Source organism: Rissa tridactyla, chromosome 2 (genome assembly GCF_028500815.1).
Source record: "Rissa tridactyla isolate bRisTri1 chromosome 2, bRisTri1.patW.cur.20221130, whole genome shotgun sequence".
Classification (NCBI taxonomy): Eukaryota; Metazoa; Chordata; class Aves; order Charadriiformes; family Laridae; genus Rissa; species Rissa tridactyla.
In genome coordinates, this window is record NC_071467.1 from 87599586 (window position 1) to 87612847 (window position 13262).

Below are 13262 nucleotides of genomic sequence, written 5' to 3' on the forward strand. Positions count from 1 at the left end.
AACATCCATGTAAAAAAACTGATATATAAACAATTCCAAAGAATCACATCTCTCAGTGTAATACAAGTCACACTGGATCTTCCCTCCAAGCCTACTGGCAGCAGTACATTGTCATTTGTACATGTTTTTCAGACTTGTGTTATTCTAATAGTGTTTACAAGTGGCTCTAGTTAGGAAACTACTTTACAAATAAGTAAAACTATTTCACAAAAGAATGAATCTCAGTAATGAAATACTATATTTATATAATCCCTTTTTCATTTAAAGAAAATGAATGGATTTTGTAACAGTTAAAAGCTAGACAGATGCAGGGGAATAGATACTGTAATCACTCATTCATTTTGAATAAATATTTGAGTTACAATATTGAAAAATATATTGCATTTTGTCTGGTTGGCATTTTAATTGTAATTCATTGATTTTATTTCCTTAGATCACAAGCTCATTGCATTTACTTCTACAAAGTCCCACACAGATGCGTCAGTATGCTTTTACTTGCATTTGCTTTATTGTTTCCTTCCCTCAAAACATGCAGATACATAAGAGGAGGAGAATGGACAGCAAGGAGAGAAAGGAGAGAAAAAGAAGAAAAAGGAGAAAAATGATAAAAGCCTGGCTGGTGACAAAATACACAGAGAACTAAGAATAGAGCAGGAATAGGGGAAAAGGGTAAACTGAATGTGGAAAGGAGAAACAATGTGGTATAATAATAATAACATCACCACCACCACATACTGGAAGAACACACAGAAACAAAGTTATTGGGAAAACAGATAGATAGGCCCAAGAAAAAACATTCCTATTTCATGACAGATTTCAAACATCCAAACAGTTGTCTTTGTTCTGTAGCGGTGTGAGTGTGCAAAAAAGATGTGGATTTTTTTCTGTCCTGTCCACCCCTCGCCAACAGCACAAGACCAACCTGAGTGAGAAAATAGCGACTGACCTGCACATTATGGCACTTGCTTGGCAGAAAGATTTTGGTGTTCAAGTCTTACCTCTCTCCAATTAGAATGGGACAATCTATACAAATAGTGTACTAGGTTATAGGACACACGTCTTTGCAAGTGCTTTCCCTTTTTCCATTTGGAGCAGTAATTATTAAATAGCTTTACATGAAGCTCAGACTCAAAAGAACTGGGAGTTTAATAAAACTCTCACAGAACTCCTGTGAGAGTTTTAGTTTTCATTCTGCTGTGCTAGTTTTCCTTACTGCCCGCCTTCCCTTCTTTCTTCCTGCCTATCCTTTCCCTTTCCATTCTCTCTGTGAGAAAGATTTCCTAGTCATACTTCATTAAAACTGGCAAGTTGTTAATAGCAACGTGTTTTGATGAAACTACAAATTTTCAATGGAAAAAAAAACAATTGCTTGGAGACGTTTTGACTAACCTCTTCTGAGGCTGTGATTTCTCAAGACAGAATGAACCAAACTAACAGCCCACTGCTGCGGAAAAAAGGAAGATCCAGGGCCACCATGATAATTCTGGTATGCCAAGGCCCCCTGAGGGACCACAGGTCCTGGAGTCCCAGCTGCTGCTTGGTGTCACTGGTCTTCTCGTGAAGTTCACAAATACGGTCAGCACTGACCAGGAATGTCAGTTGTGGTTACCTGATTGCAAGGAGTAATTGGAATTCTTTGCTGTGGAAGCAACATGTTTTCAAAAGGGAGTTACTTTGTGTACTGTTAGCTGGTATTGCTGACTTGTGAAATCTGGAAGCTTTTGGTTGTGGTACTGATAGGATTCAAATATTGGAAAAAAAGGCTCAGCTCCCACTAGCTGAAACATCTGCCTTTTTCTTCCAGCTCTACCATTATTTTCAGAGCCTGTAACAACTCTTATGTAGAGAACAATCCCGTGAGACTGACTGGATCCTGAAAATGAGCTCTCTTATGAAATGTGCATGCTTTATAATCCTCTGTTTGCAAGAAATAAGGACAAAAGGGACTAACTATCCTTGTCTCTTCCAGAAGTGGTAGGATAAGAATATTTATACACACATACAGTCTCTGAAAAACTCACCTGAATGCAACTGAAATATTAAGCATAACCAATTTTCTGCTTTCCTTATGTCTGGAACAAATTTGATTATTCCATGCATAATTCCAAACAGATCTTCACATCGTGATGCACTCTGCATATCGTGTACCAACCTAATATTCTAGCCACCTTCATGGCACTCCTTACTGTACTGTGCCTAATGCTAGGAAATATTAGAAGTATGCAAATGAGTGCATAACTAATGCTGAAAGTGAAATGTAGTACCTTCCTGAAAGAATAATTTAAGTGTGTTGCTATCTCACTATGTTCCGTCTTCACTGAAAGCTGACTGATTCTATTGAAAACTGTCAGATGTTACTCAGACGGCTTTCAACCCGACACTTTCTTGACACTGAAAATTTGTAATACTTGGACCAGGAAAGGAAAGGACTGGGAGAAGAGCTAGCCAGCAGAAGTTCAGATGCTTTCCCTAGTGACACCAGCTGAATGTTCCCTAAAAAAAAAAAAAAAAAGACACAGAGAGAGCAGGACAGGAAAATTTTAGATCCACCAGAACAATTGTTCTGTTTCAGAAAGTTATCATGGAATAATATGAAAGCAAACATCCATGTAGAGTCACTAAGTTTTTTTGCCAGGGGTGGACTGAAGGAATCTTCCATCAGTGAGTAATATGGTGTAAATTCGGATTAATTCCAATGTAAATATAAAAAAGAAGCACTGTTTCACTTTGCTTGTACAACCCAGTGTTTACAGTGCTAAGGAAGAATTTCTTCTCACAGAGACAATCAATGGAAAATACATTAATTTATATTACATTTATAGATGTATTTTATTTTTATTATAAATATATGCATGTATACATACACAGATCTATTAAAAAACCTACAATACACAAGCAAACCTTTAAGGAAGGGGAAGGAGGGGAGAGGGGATGGAGACCTATAACATGGATAATTTGTTAATATCCCTTTTTTAATTCTTTTCTTTTTTTCTTTTTTTTTCATAGAAATAATGCCCTGGTTTGGGCTCTTCTACACATAAACTCTTCAGAGACAAAGTGTCATACCTGAAGTTGAGTATTAATGCATGTTCTAATTTCACTTGGTTTTAAAACTGTACTAAGTAAACCAGAATTCACAATTTCACAATAAACTGAATATAAAATAACATTATTAAGACTGTTTAGCATACTAATAAGACTATCACTGTAATAAAATAAACATGAGACAGTTAAAGAGGATTATTTTCAGTTCAAAATGTTGCTAAATAGGCAAGGACTCTTTCCTGGACACTTAATGATTTTCTTTTCCTCTATGGTCTATTAGTATTGCAAAATTTCTGAGACAGATGAAAAATTATGCATGTTAGTTCCACAGCATGTCTCAGAGGAACAGGTCTCATTATTTTACTGAAATGATTTCTTGCCTATCAGCCAATTCTTTGCTTATGTGTATAGTGTCCCACCATCTCACTTTACCTTTAATTGTACTCATGGGAGAACATTAGTGTCACTAAGTTTAATAAGGGACCTCTGATACCCTCTGGTTGCCTTTCCTTCTGCCAGTGCTTCCTCTGTTTTTCAGTCAGGCAGGATAAAATCAGTTTAATTGAGATTAGTATTTTAAACATATAGCAAAATCAAATTAGCCTAACAAAGAGGTGCGAGCGTGCAGCTACGTTGTTGTGGTGCATGGGTTAGACACAGTCTAAGTAGCAAGTGATAATGCTGTTTTCCGAATTATCCTTTTGCTATAGAGAATTTTATGGGGTCATCTGTGCATGGCTATTTTCAGTTTGGAGAAGAAATGAACATGGACTGAGGTATTATCTTATAGTAAACTATTTTCTTATAAATGCCAGTCCTGTTTATTCAAACAAATGAAGAGGAAATAGATGGATCAAAGACCATGAATCTTCCAACCCTCAGAACTGCAGTAGCTAACTCTTACATGCCATTATAATGGTAGCAGAAAACCTGAATTTAATACCATGACTTCCTTGACAGAAAAAAAAACTTAGAACAGTTACATATCAGGGAATTAGATTCACTAAAATATTTTTAGCTCACTGTCAGCAGAAAGTAGGATAGAAAGAAGTGTGTTTTAAATCTTTTTCTCCAGGACCAGAAAAGAAACTTTTTTCTTAACTGCAAAAATGTATTTCTGCTCTCCAAGATCACACCTCCAATCTTTCTCCTGAATATAGGAACACCTACAAAACTGTGTAATGATTGATTAAGCTTCTTTTCAAAATAGCAATTCCAATTTCAGACTCCTGGGAGACCTGGGGTCAAACTTTTTACTCTGATTGAGGAGTAGAGACTGTCAGAGATCTGAGTTCATCTTCCCCATTCTTGGTCATTTGTCTCCCTCGATTAGGGCCAATTTAGAAAAAGCACAGGTAGTGACCATGAATAAAGCTGCTCTTAAATCTAGAAGACTCACTGAGAGCCATCCTGTCTTCTCTTGGAAGCTGCTTTTTAAGCTAAGACTCTCACCCTCGCCTCATGCCTATGCCACATTTTCAGTTGCATCACAGCCAGCCTTGTGCCTGACTCCATATCTTGTTGATCCAGACCCTGACCTGTAGAATGAGGACCTCATCGCTATGGACGTGCCAGCTGATCACTGGGCTGTGGTTGACTTCAGTTACTGTTCCAGACCTGATCCTGAGCTGCTGACTCAACTTTCTGTCTTGACCTTGGACCTACCTTATCACTGTGGACCTTTCTGATGATCAGGACTCTCCTATGAGGCTAGCTACCATTACCACTCCTGGCCCGTTGCCTCGCTCGGGTGCAGGACCCTTGCTGGTGAGACCACTGCCTCTGATGATGCTACCATGCTTGGCTTCTGGCTCCCCTTCCCTTAAGGAACTACCTGCCCTTGTTGGCAACAAAGACTATGCTCTGTTTGAGATCATGCACACTTAAAACAAACAATCAGGCAAACAAACAACCACCCCACCTCCCCTCAAAAGCCCTAAAAAGCAACTTATGCATCAAGCTATAAAACTCCTCTGGGACAAGTTTGTTTCAGTGTATTTTTCAAGAGGGTTGAAATTTATATACTCCTTTTTCAGGTGAAAACCCCAAGCCATAGAGAAAATAGATTGATTTCTTTTTAGTTTTGCTTTAGCCCAGAACTGTGTTAGTATTTCCTTTAAGATAGTTTCTCTCTGATCCAAAGCTGATTAACAGTTTTAAGGTTCTAAATGTTGCTCTTTAAAATCTACTGAGGCATTAGGTCTAATATTACGCATTGGGTGACTACTCTTCCAGGTGAAAGATATGGAAAACCATGCTAAAAGGAGAGAGAGCTTGAAATCTCTAAGGAAACAGCATCATTCTTTCATATATATGTTTTCAGTGATGTGTGCGTTTGAACTGCCAATGCAATTCCATAAATTTAAGACTGATGGAATGAAATGTCTTCTGAAATTGCTCTTTTAGATGGAAAAGGGATTGAGAACTCTTGTTAAACAATCTTCTATATAAAATTGTCATGGTTTGGGTCGCTCCTCTGTAGTGTACATTTGGAAACTGGAATTTGGAAATTTGGAACTGGAAATTAAATTGAGAATAAAACTGGAATAAAATATTCTAGTTTTTGTTAATTTCTAGATGGAATGGTAACTCTCAAGGTTAATATCAGTATTAGCTATTGCAAGTATTGAACAATCATCTACATTTGAAACAGCAGTTTCACTGATGCCTTGAATAGAGTCAGCCAGCAAACAATGTATTATTAACTCTTTCAGCTGTGTAATAACGAATCTCTTTTAGAAACATAGCAATTCTATGGTTGAAGACATCACTGACCTTTGAGATAAAAACTGGTAATTTCAACTAATTTTTACTTGCTTTCTCAACAAAAAAACTACTAAATATTAAGATGTGGAGAGCTATGACTTAACCTTTAAGAAAGAAAACACCTATAGCCTTTGCTGAGACAATCAGATGATCCGCATGAATTATCACAAGTAACAGTATGACGTATTTCTGATAACTCTGCAGCAGTCACCTTACTGTTTCATGTAACTTCATAGTCTTTACTGACAAAAAACCATCAAAACTTTCTGCCTATGTGTTGCGATAGAATTTTCTGATCTTTTCCAATTTCCGTGCTTACTTACTTCATACACTCATGAAAAACTGAAAGCCTTTAAAAACTACAGGAAACTTAAGTGCTTACTGTTACCTTTACTAAGCCAATAAAAATTATTTTTCTACTCAAACAAATCAAAAGCCTTTTTAGAGCGTGCACTCTGGCCTCATGATGGAATGTTGCAATTACAGACACTGTTACAGCCATGACTCTCCTCGAAGGTGTAACTTGACAAAACTAAAAATTGCACAGGCAATACTTAGGTTCAATATTAGACCATGACATGCTGTGAACTGTGAGGTCTTGGCAAATTTGGACAACAGTTCCCAGGCACTGGGTTATATTTAGCCATAAATCAGCCTCTTGTAAAATTTATTGATTAAAGTGATCTTTAGAATTCAAAGGACAATTTATATATATTTTATATATATATATAAACTCTAGCATGAGGCACTTCAGGCAAGTGAAATAGGAGAGATATTTTGCATGTATATATTAAAATAATTTTATAGTAGTCCAGTGACAATTGAAGTAATTTCTGTATAAAGTCTAGAAGGAAATTTAGGGATTTTTTTTTAAAAAGGTGCTACATAAATATAAACTATATTTGTCTGGCCTGAAGTGTGCAGGACTTGGTCTGAAAAAAAAAGAATTATGTCTGAGCTCTTTCCTGAAGGCAATTATCTTTACCCATATAGTTCATTTTTCCTACCAAGGAATCCTCTGTGGGAGTAGAGAGCTAAAGTACATCCAATTCATTGTATTCCGAACAAGTTCATAAATCAGAAGTACCGGTCTAGGAAGTGAGCAGTCATCACTTTTGACTTTTTTAAAAAGCTTTTCATTTGAGTCCTCTGTTGACAGTCTCACCTTATTTTTGTCCCTGGCATCCAAAGAAACCCTTTTATCTTTCCAAACCTATACTATGAGTTGTGGAACTCTTTCTATAATTTCCTCAACAACTTTGACATATACCAGCGGTACAAAAAGGCCTTATGAGAGCCTGGCTCTAAAACTTCGAAATCTATCTAGCAAGTATATCTGCAGACAATTTCAAGGCCTCCAAGAAAGAGCTGGCTTTGTACCAAGTCCCAAAGCCTAAGAGTGCACAATGAATTCTTCCAATAAACTTTACTAGTGTCCATGGATGATAAATATATACCATTTAAACAGTCATTATTAAATATTTAAAAATAATTTGATTCCTCACAGGACCCTTCCATAGCAGAATAACAAGTGCAAAAGCAGACGACTGAGATAATGTCATGTTTTAACAGGCAAAATTGCAAGCAGTTACATGCCTGTTTTCAGTTCAGGTGTGCAATTCAGAATATTCTCTCAGCATCGCTGAAAACAATTTTTCTTCCTTGTGTTTAATATTTTTTATTAAAGAACAAGGTTTCTTTGGGTGAACTCTAAACTCAAAGATTAATCAAATCTTACTTTAGTAAGGACTACTCTGAAAAGACTTGATCCATTCAATGTCTTTCCTTTATTTGTGAAATACAAATTAGAAAGGAAACACTACCTTACACAAAGAGTCAGGAAATCACCTTAATGCTGAGCAATTCCAAGTATTACCAACTGTGTCAGCTCAGAAAAAATCAAAGTTACTTGGCTTTTTTAAAAGGGAGCAGTATTTTAAGAACGGTCTCTGTGTAGGTTACAGTTTAACAGAAGGACACCTACCGCAGTTTAACAGGACACAATTTTAAAGGGAAAAGAAAAGCCAGACTGGAAAAAATAAAGAAATAGTACTGTATTTGTTCAGGTTTTTTTCTTCCATGAAGTAAAATAATAAATATTTGTTAGTTAACCAAAATATGTTGTTTGTCTTGAAATGGAATATTTTCTTTGCTAACCTTAATAAGCCTTTTTTCATTTTACGTAAGTTTTTTCAGTACTTTGCTTGAAGGATAATGACTCTAAACACGTGTGCTACTGTATTCTAAAGTAAAACTTACAAAAAGTCAAGAAGAACAAAATTCAGGTTTTTTGCTTTTTTCCGAGACTGCTGACTTTACATGAATATGTGTATTTTTGTAGTCCTCCATAACTTTCTTTTTCAGTGAACCTACTGTTTACTTGGGAAAAAATGTAATTCTACTTGTCATCAAAAAAAAAAAAAAAGGTTGTTTTCTCAGCTTGATCAGCTCCTTTCTTCTTTTTCTACAGCTATGCAAAATATGGTTTGTCAACACAGAGGACAGAATGGGGACAAGAACTTGTGGCTGAGGATCAGTGGGTTTACATAGTTTAAGAAGTATTCTGGGAAGGAGTTCTGTCTGATTCAGTCAAAATCCTCCTCCCCTATGTAAAGGTATTTAATTTTCTTTCCACATACCAGAGCTGCATTTTGGGACTCTTCACCTGCTTTTTTCCATGGCACATCTCTGTTCCTCATTGGCTGCAGCTTCTGGTCTTCACCATCCATCCGAACATTTTATCATTCGTGGTATATTCAGGCAAACAGTCTATTTTCTGAGCACACACACGGTGAAGTATTCAGTCATTCTGTCCATGTTCATTCTCATTCTCCATGTTCTTGCAGAAAAGGCAATGGACCTTATGGTTTGGGTTCATCCTGCACCACACTGAACGGCTTATTGTTTAAGAACCTTATTACAGCTCCATCAATCACATTTAAAATTTTTCTGGTGCTATAATTCTTTTCCACAGGAAAATGATGACTATTTTCTAAGAAACTGTGAACCCATAAAATTATCTTCATTCTAGAAGTGGTTGTATCACATTAGTTGTATTAACAGCATCAAAAAATGCAATTTGTACAATTCTAGTGTAGAAATAAGGGCCTAAAGATCAAACTCAACATGCTTTATGATTACTTTTTAGAGTTTTAATCGTGAAATACTGTTTTCTTCCCCAGTAACTTCAAGATGAATAGTATTAAAATACTTCCTACAAATATCCCAAACAACACAGTAAAGACTTCACCTTCGAAATAAAGACTAATTTCTTTAGTACTAAAGAAATTGACATAAAGAGGTTCTGAAAATGACTGCAGTATTTAAAAAATCCCACAATAATGACAATTAAAATCAACCTCATCACTGAATTCTGGTGATCTGGATCTGACTGGCAGAAACTTGTGTTTTAAAACAAATTTTGATATTTTTTCCCCCAAGATGTTGTGTGCTTTTCATTTAACAGGACTGCTTCATGCAGCATACTAATTCAAATTATAGTGAAAAAAAATAATGGCAAAGTCACTTATCGTAACAGATGTAACTCATAAAAATCAGGAGTTCAAGTGAAAATATTAGATTCTGCAATTCTAATACACATTAGTATTTTTTCCATGACACATTTCAGGGTGTTTTGGAGCACAGGAAGTCCACTACTTCTCTCAAGAAATTTTTTTTCTGTGTGACTGCTTTCGGTCTCAGAAAAATGTGTCTATCATCCAGCCAGTGCTTTACTTTTTATAGCCATTTCTCTTAGTTATTGCATTTCATGTAATCCTGTTCCGTTCTTCTCCCCCCCATCTATTATGCCTTTTCCTGCCTTCAGGCATTGCTTAACCAAGTAACACACTATAAGATTATGCCTCCAGCTCCCTTATTAAATAATCTGTTGCTATTCCATTTGAATTCTTATCTGTCAATTCCTCTGTTGCAAAGAAAAACAAACAAACAAACAAACAGCGTATTCTAGGTATGTTCATGTCAAAATCACAAAAATGGAATGATTACCATATTTTCATGCACATGAAAGCAAAAAATAAAAACTTCAGATTTTGTTCCACGTATGTGAAACCTCCTTTAACAAAGTGACTACTGCTACCTTGAACTTCATTATCATTTCTAGAGCCATCCTCCTGACCCACACTTGTGTGGACTATGTTTCATATTTACCATAATATACCATAATTTACCATACTACCAGTATTCATTTTTCCCATTAATTTTCTCTCCATATAGCAGAGTTGCATTTTGGGACTTTTGACCTGCTTGCTCATTGTTATTTTGTTGCTCATTCTCAACTTACCTTCAGGATATTCCTCTACTCTTATCAGCAGTCAAATCCGTTGACAGGATAGTAGCCAAAAATGTTGTTTATCACCTCTTCCAGGTCATTAATGAAGATATCAAATAGGAAAAGATTCCACAGATGTCACTGTAGTATCCTCAGGAAGTCTGCATTTTGCTTGTTACGCTCTATTTTATAACAATTGTCACATTTCACGCATATTTCACTTCAATTTTCTTTCTATAATGTAGGTCAGCACCTGTTCCATTCAATACCTTGATTTACATCTGGGGCTTGTTGCCTCAATACACTAAACACTGCCAATCACCCTGATTTCAAAAGTTAGTATTTCTCATGCTGGTATCCGAATGCCTAGTTTCAAGCTTGAGATCAAAATGTAAGACAGCATTGGTTGGTTTTCAACCTGCTATGTAGGTGCTCATATTCCCATTTCACATTAAATTAATTTCAAGATGACTACTTAGATGAAAACTGAACAGTTGAAGATAGACTTAAAACTTACAAAGGAACTCTAGAGTAATAAGCAAGAAGATGAAAAGCAAATCTAAACTATATTGCATTGCCTGGCTGATATGGAAATGAAAAGGTAACACTTTCTTTTTCTCCTGCTATCTTGAAAGCAATTCTGACTGGCTATTTCAGGCACATTTTTGCTTCAACTGCCACATAATGATCATCAATGATTGCTGTAGGGTAAAGAATGATATTCAGAATGAGGTGTACAAAATATACTCATTAGTTATAAGCCTAATGTTTCAACTAGAGATGTTGACAATCACAAAAAATCCATCGTGTGTAAATAGGATGGAGTCACTATGGGCTGGTTTTATAGACTTTAAAATAGGCTGCCATAGTGTAAATGCTTACTGTGTTTAACCTCTGGGGTCCTCACAGTAGGAACAGTAGTCTATTTTTGCTTCCCAGTCATGGCATTCGTTACCCAGAAGTACTGTCAGGGAGCTATAGAAATAAAACCATTTAAAATTGCCTCTAGCATTATAAAGATGAGTTTCATAACAAAGCACTTTCAAAATTTATAAAGTATTCATTTTCTTGAAAAATTTGCATTTGTTTTATTTTTATTTCCTTGATGATATTTAGAACTAAAAGATATGGTTTGAAAGTGACTGTCCCGTAAGATTCATATGTTCATTGTGCATGGATTACAGCACACCAGAAAATATTGTTAGAGGAATTTTTTTCAATGATCTTTGTCAGCCCTGAGATAATCAAAACTGCTTGAAGCCACTCCCATAAAACAAAATGAAGCTGAGGTGTCTTTCATGAACAAATAATAGGTACGACAAAACTTCAGGTATCCATGGGTAGGACACAGATTTTTTTGTATAGAAATACAAAGGGAGAAAAGTAGCTCTGTATTGTTACTCAGGTCTCCCCTTGTCATTGTGCAAGACAAAACAGTGTGTACTGTGATTCTTCAATTACAGAGAAAAAGACTATAAAAACTGGGGAAGAACAAGGGTGTAGGTCACAGCAAAATTTAGGTATTAATAATGTTCTTGCTCCATGAATGTCCTGAGCAGACTGTTGTGATTGTTCAATACTTTGTGAAGCTGTAAGGAGTCTTCACAACATAGAAGTTCATTTCTTTCAAATATCACATTCCTCTGCACTTCTGTTTCTTCTGAAATGCTTGGACGTAGCTGGCTTTACTACTAAGGCAAGCTACATCAAGATTTTTTTGTGGTTTACTGATATGAAATCTCATGAAAACAGAAAAAAAAGTTCTGTTTTCCTGTTTTTCTAACGGGAAACTGAAAATACTCCTACAGAACTATAATTTTCTGTGAAGCCCACCAACAGCCCCATTGAAAAGGTTAGGTTAGGCTTAAAGAGATGAGAGGTTTTCAGCACGAACAGGGACTGAGCATGATGTTAGGAATTACAGCTTGGGCTAAATTGATCTTTCACTCTAAAAAGGTGGATGCACTGGTTTCATTGCCCTCGCTTCCTCCCTGACCGCAGATGCACGTTGCCCACCTGCTTCAGCTTCTTGAAATGACAGAAGAGCAACCTGACAACACACAGCCAGTTCTTCTCCAGATGAGTGAACTGAACAGTTCAATGAAGATTCTGGCAGACATCAGTCCAATAGGGGAAGGCAGATTCATGTGGTTCCAAGCTAAGGCTGAAGGAGATGGCAGAAAGAGCACTGTTGCCTTCTGCAGGGGAGAACTCTTGAACTGTCTGAGCCATAACCCGTAGATTTTTGCTACACTACAGGATGAAGGGCAAGCAGGCTGCTTTTCCATGAACATCTTCAACATCTTCAACAGTTACATTTGTTACCTCTGTACTTTCTCAAATCACGTGGAAGCTGACCAAAACCACTTTTTCCTTTTTTCTTTTTTTTTATCTTTTGTCATTCCTGTGTGATCTGTATTGGTCTGTACTTCAGTCACCTGTATTTAGATGGCAAAATTTCTGCACAAGTTATCTTTGCTGATATAACACCTGAGATTCTTCAGCCTAGGAATACAGCTCCTGTATCTTCTGATAACAGAAAGAATTTTTAAAATTAGAAATTTTCCTGGTGTGGGCGGTACAGGACTAATTTCTCTTCTAATACTTGGGAAAGCTGCACTTTTAGAAGGCTCTAGTGCCTGAATTCATGAAAATATTTACTTCATAACCAGCTAGGCTATGTGGGATTCAAGGTCTCGGTGTTTTCGAGCTAGCCCGGTGCAGGGATGAGGAGGAGCTAGACTCAAGCTGGCCAACAGAATAATTTCATACCATGAACATAACATTCAATATAAATCAGAAATTTTGCTGTGAAGTTTTCTCTCTTCCTTGATGGCAACAGTCCAGAGAACCTCCTGCCCTGGTGCCGGACCCCTGAGCCCTTCCCTTCTTCCTGAAGCCTCAGCGCTTGCAGTGTCTGACACTTGCTGTCCACTGCTGGGAGTGCACAGCTTCCTGCTGACAGAATTGGCTGAGTATAATTCTTGTATATCTTATATTGGCATCAGGATCAATACCGGTCCTTTAGTATTATTAATGTTAATTATCTAGTCTTATTCTATTAAATCTGTTTATATTTCAACCCTTGTGTTTCCTTGTTTTTTCCCAATTCCCTTTCCCAGATGGGGAGGGGTCACCAGGTGATAGAATAATTGTCTAA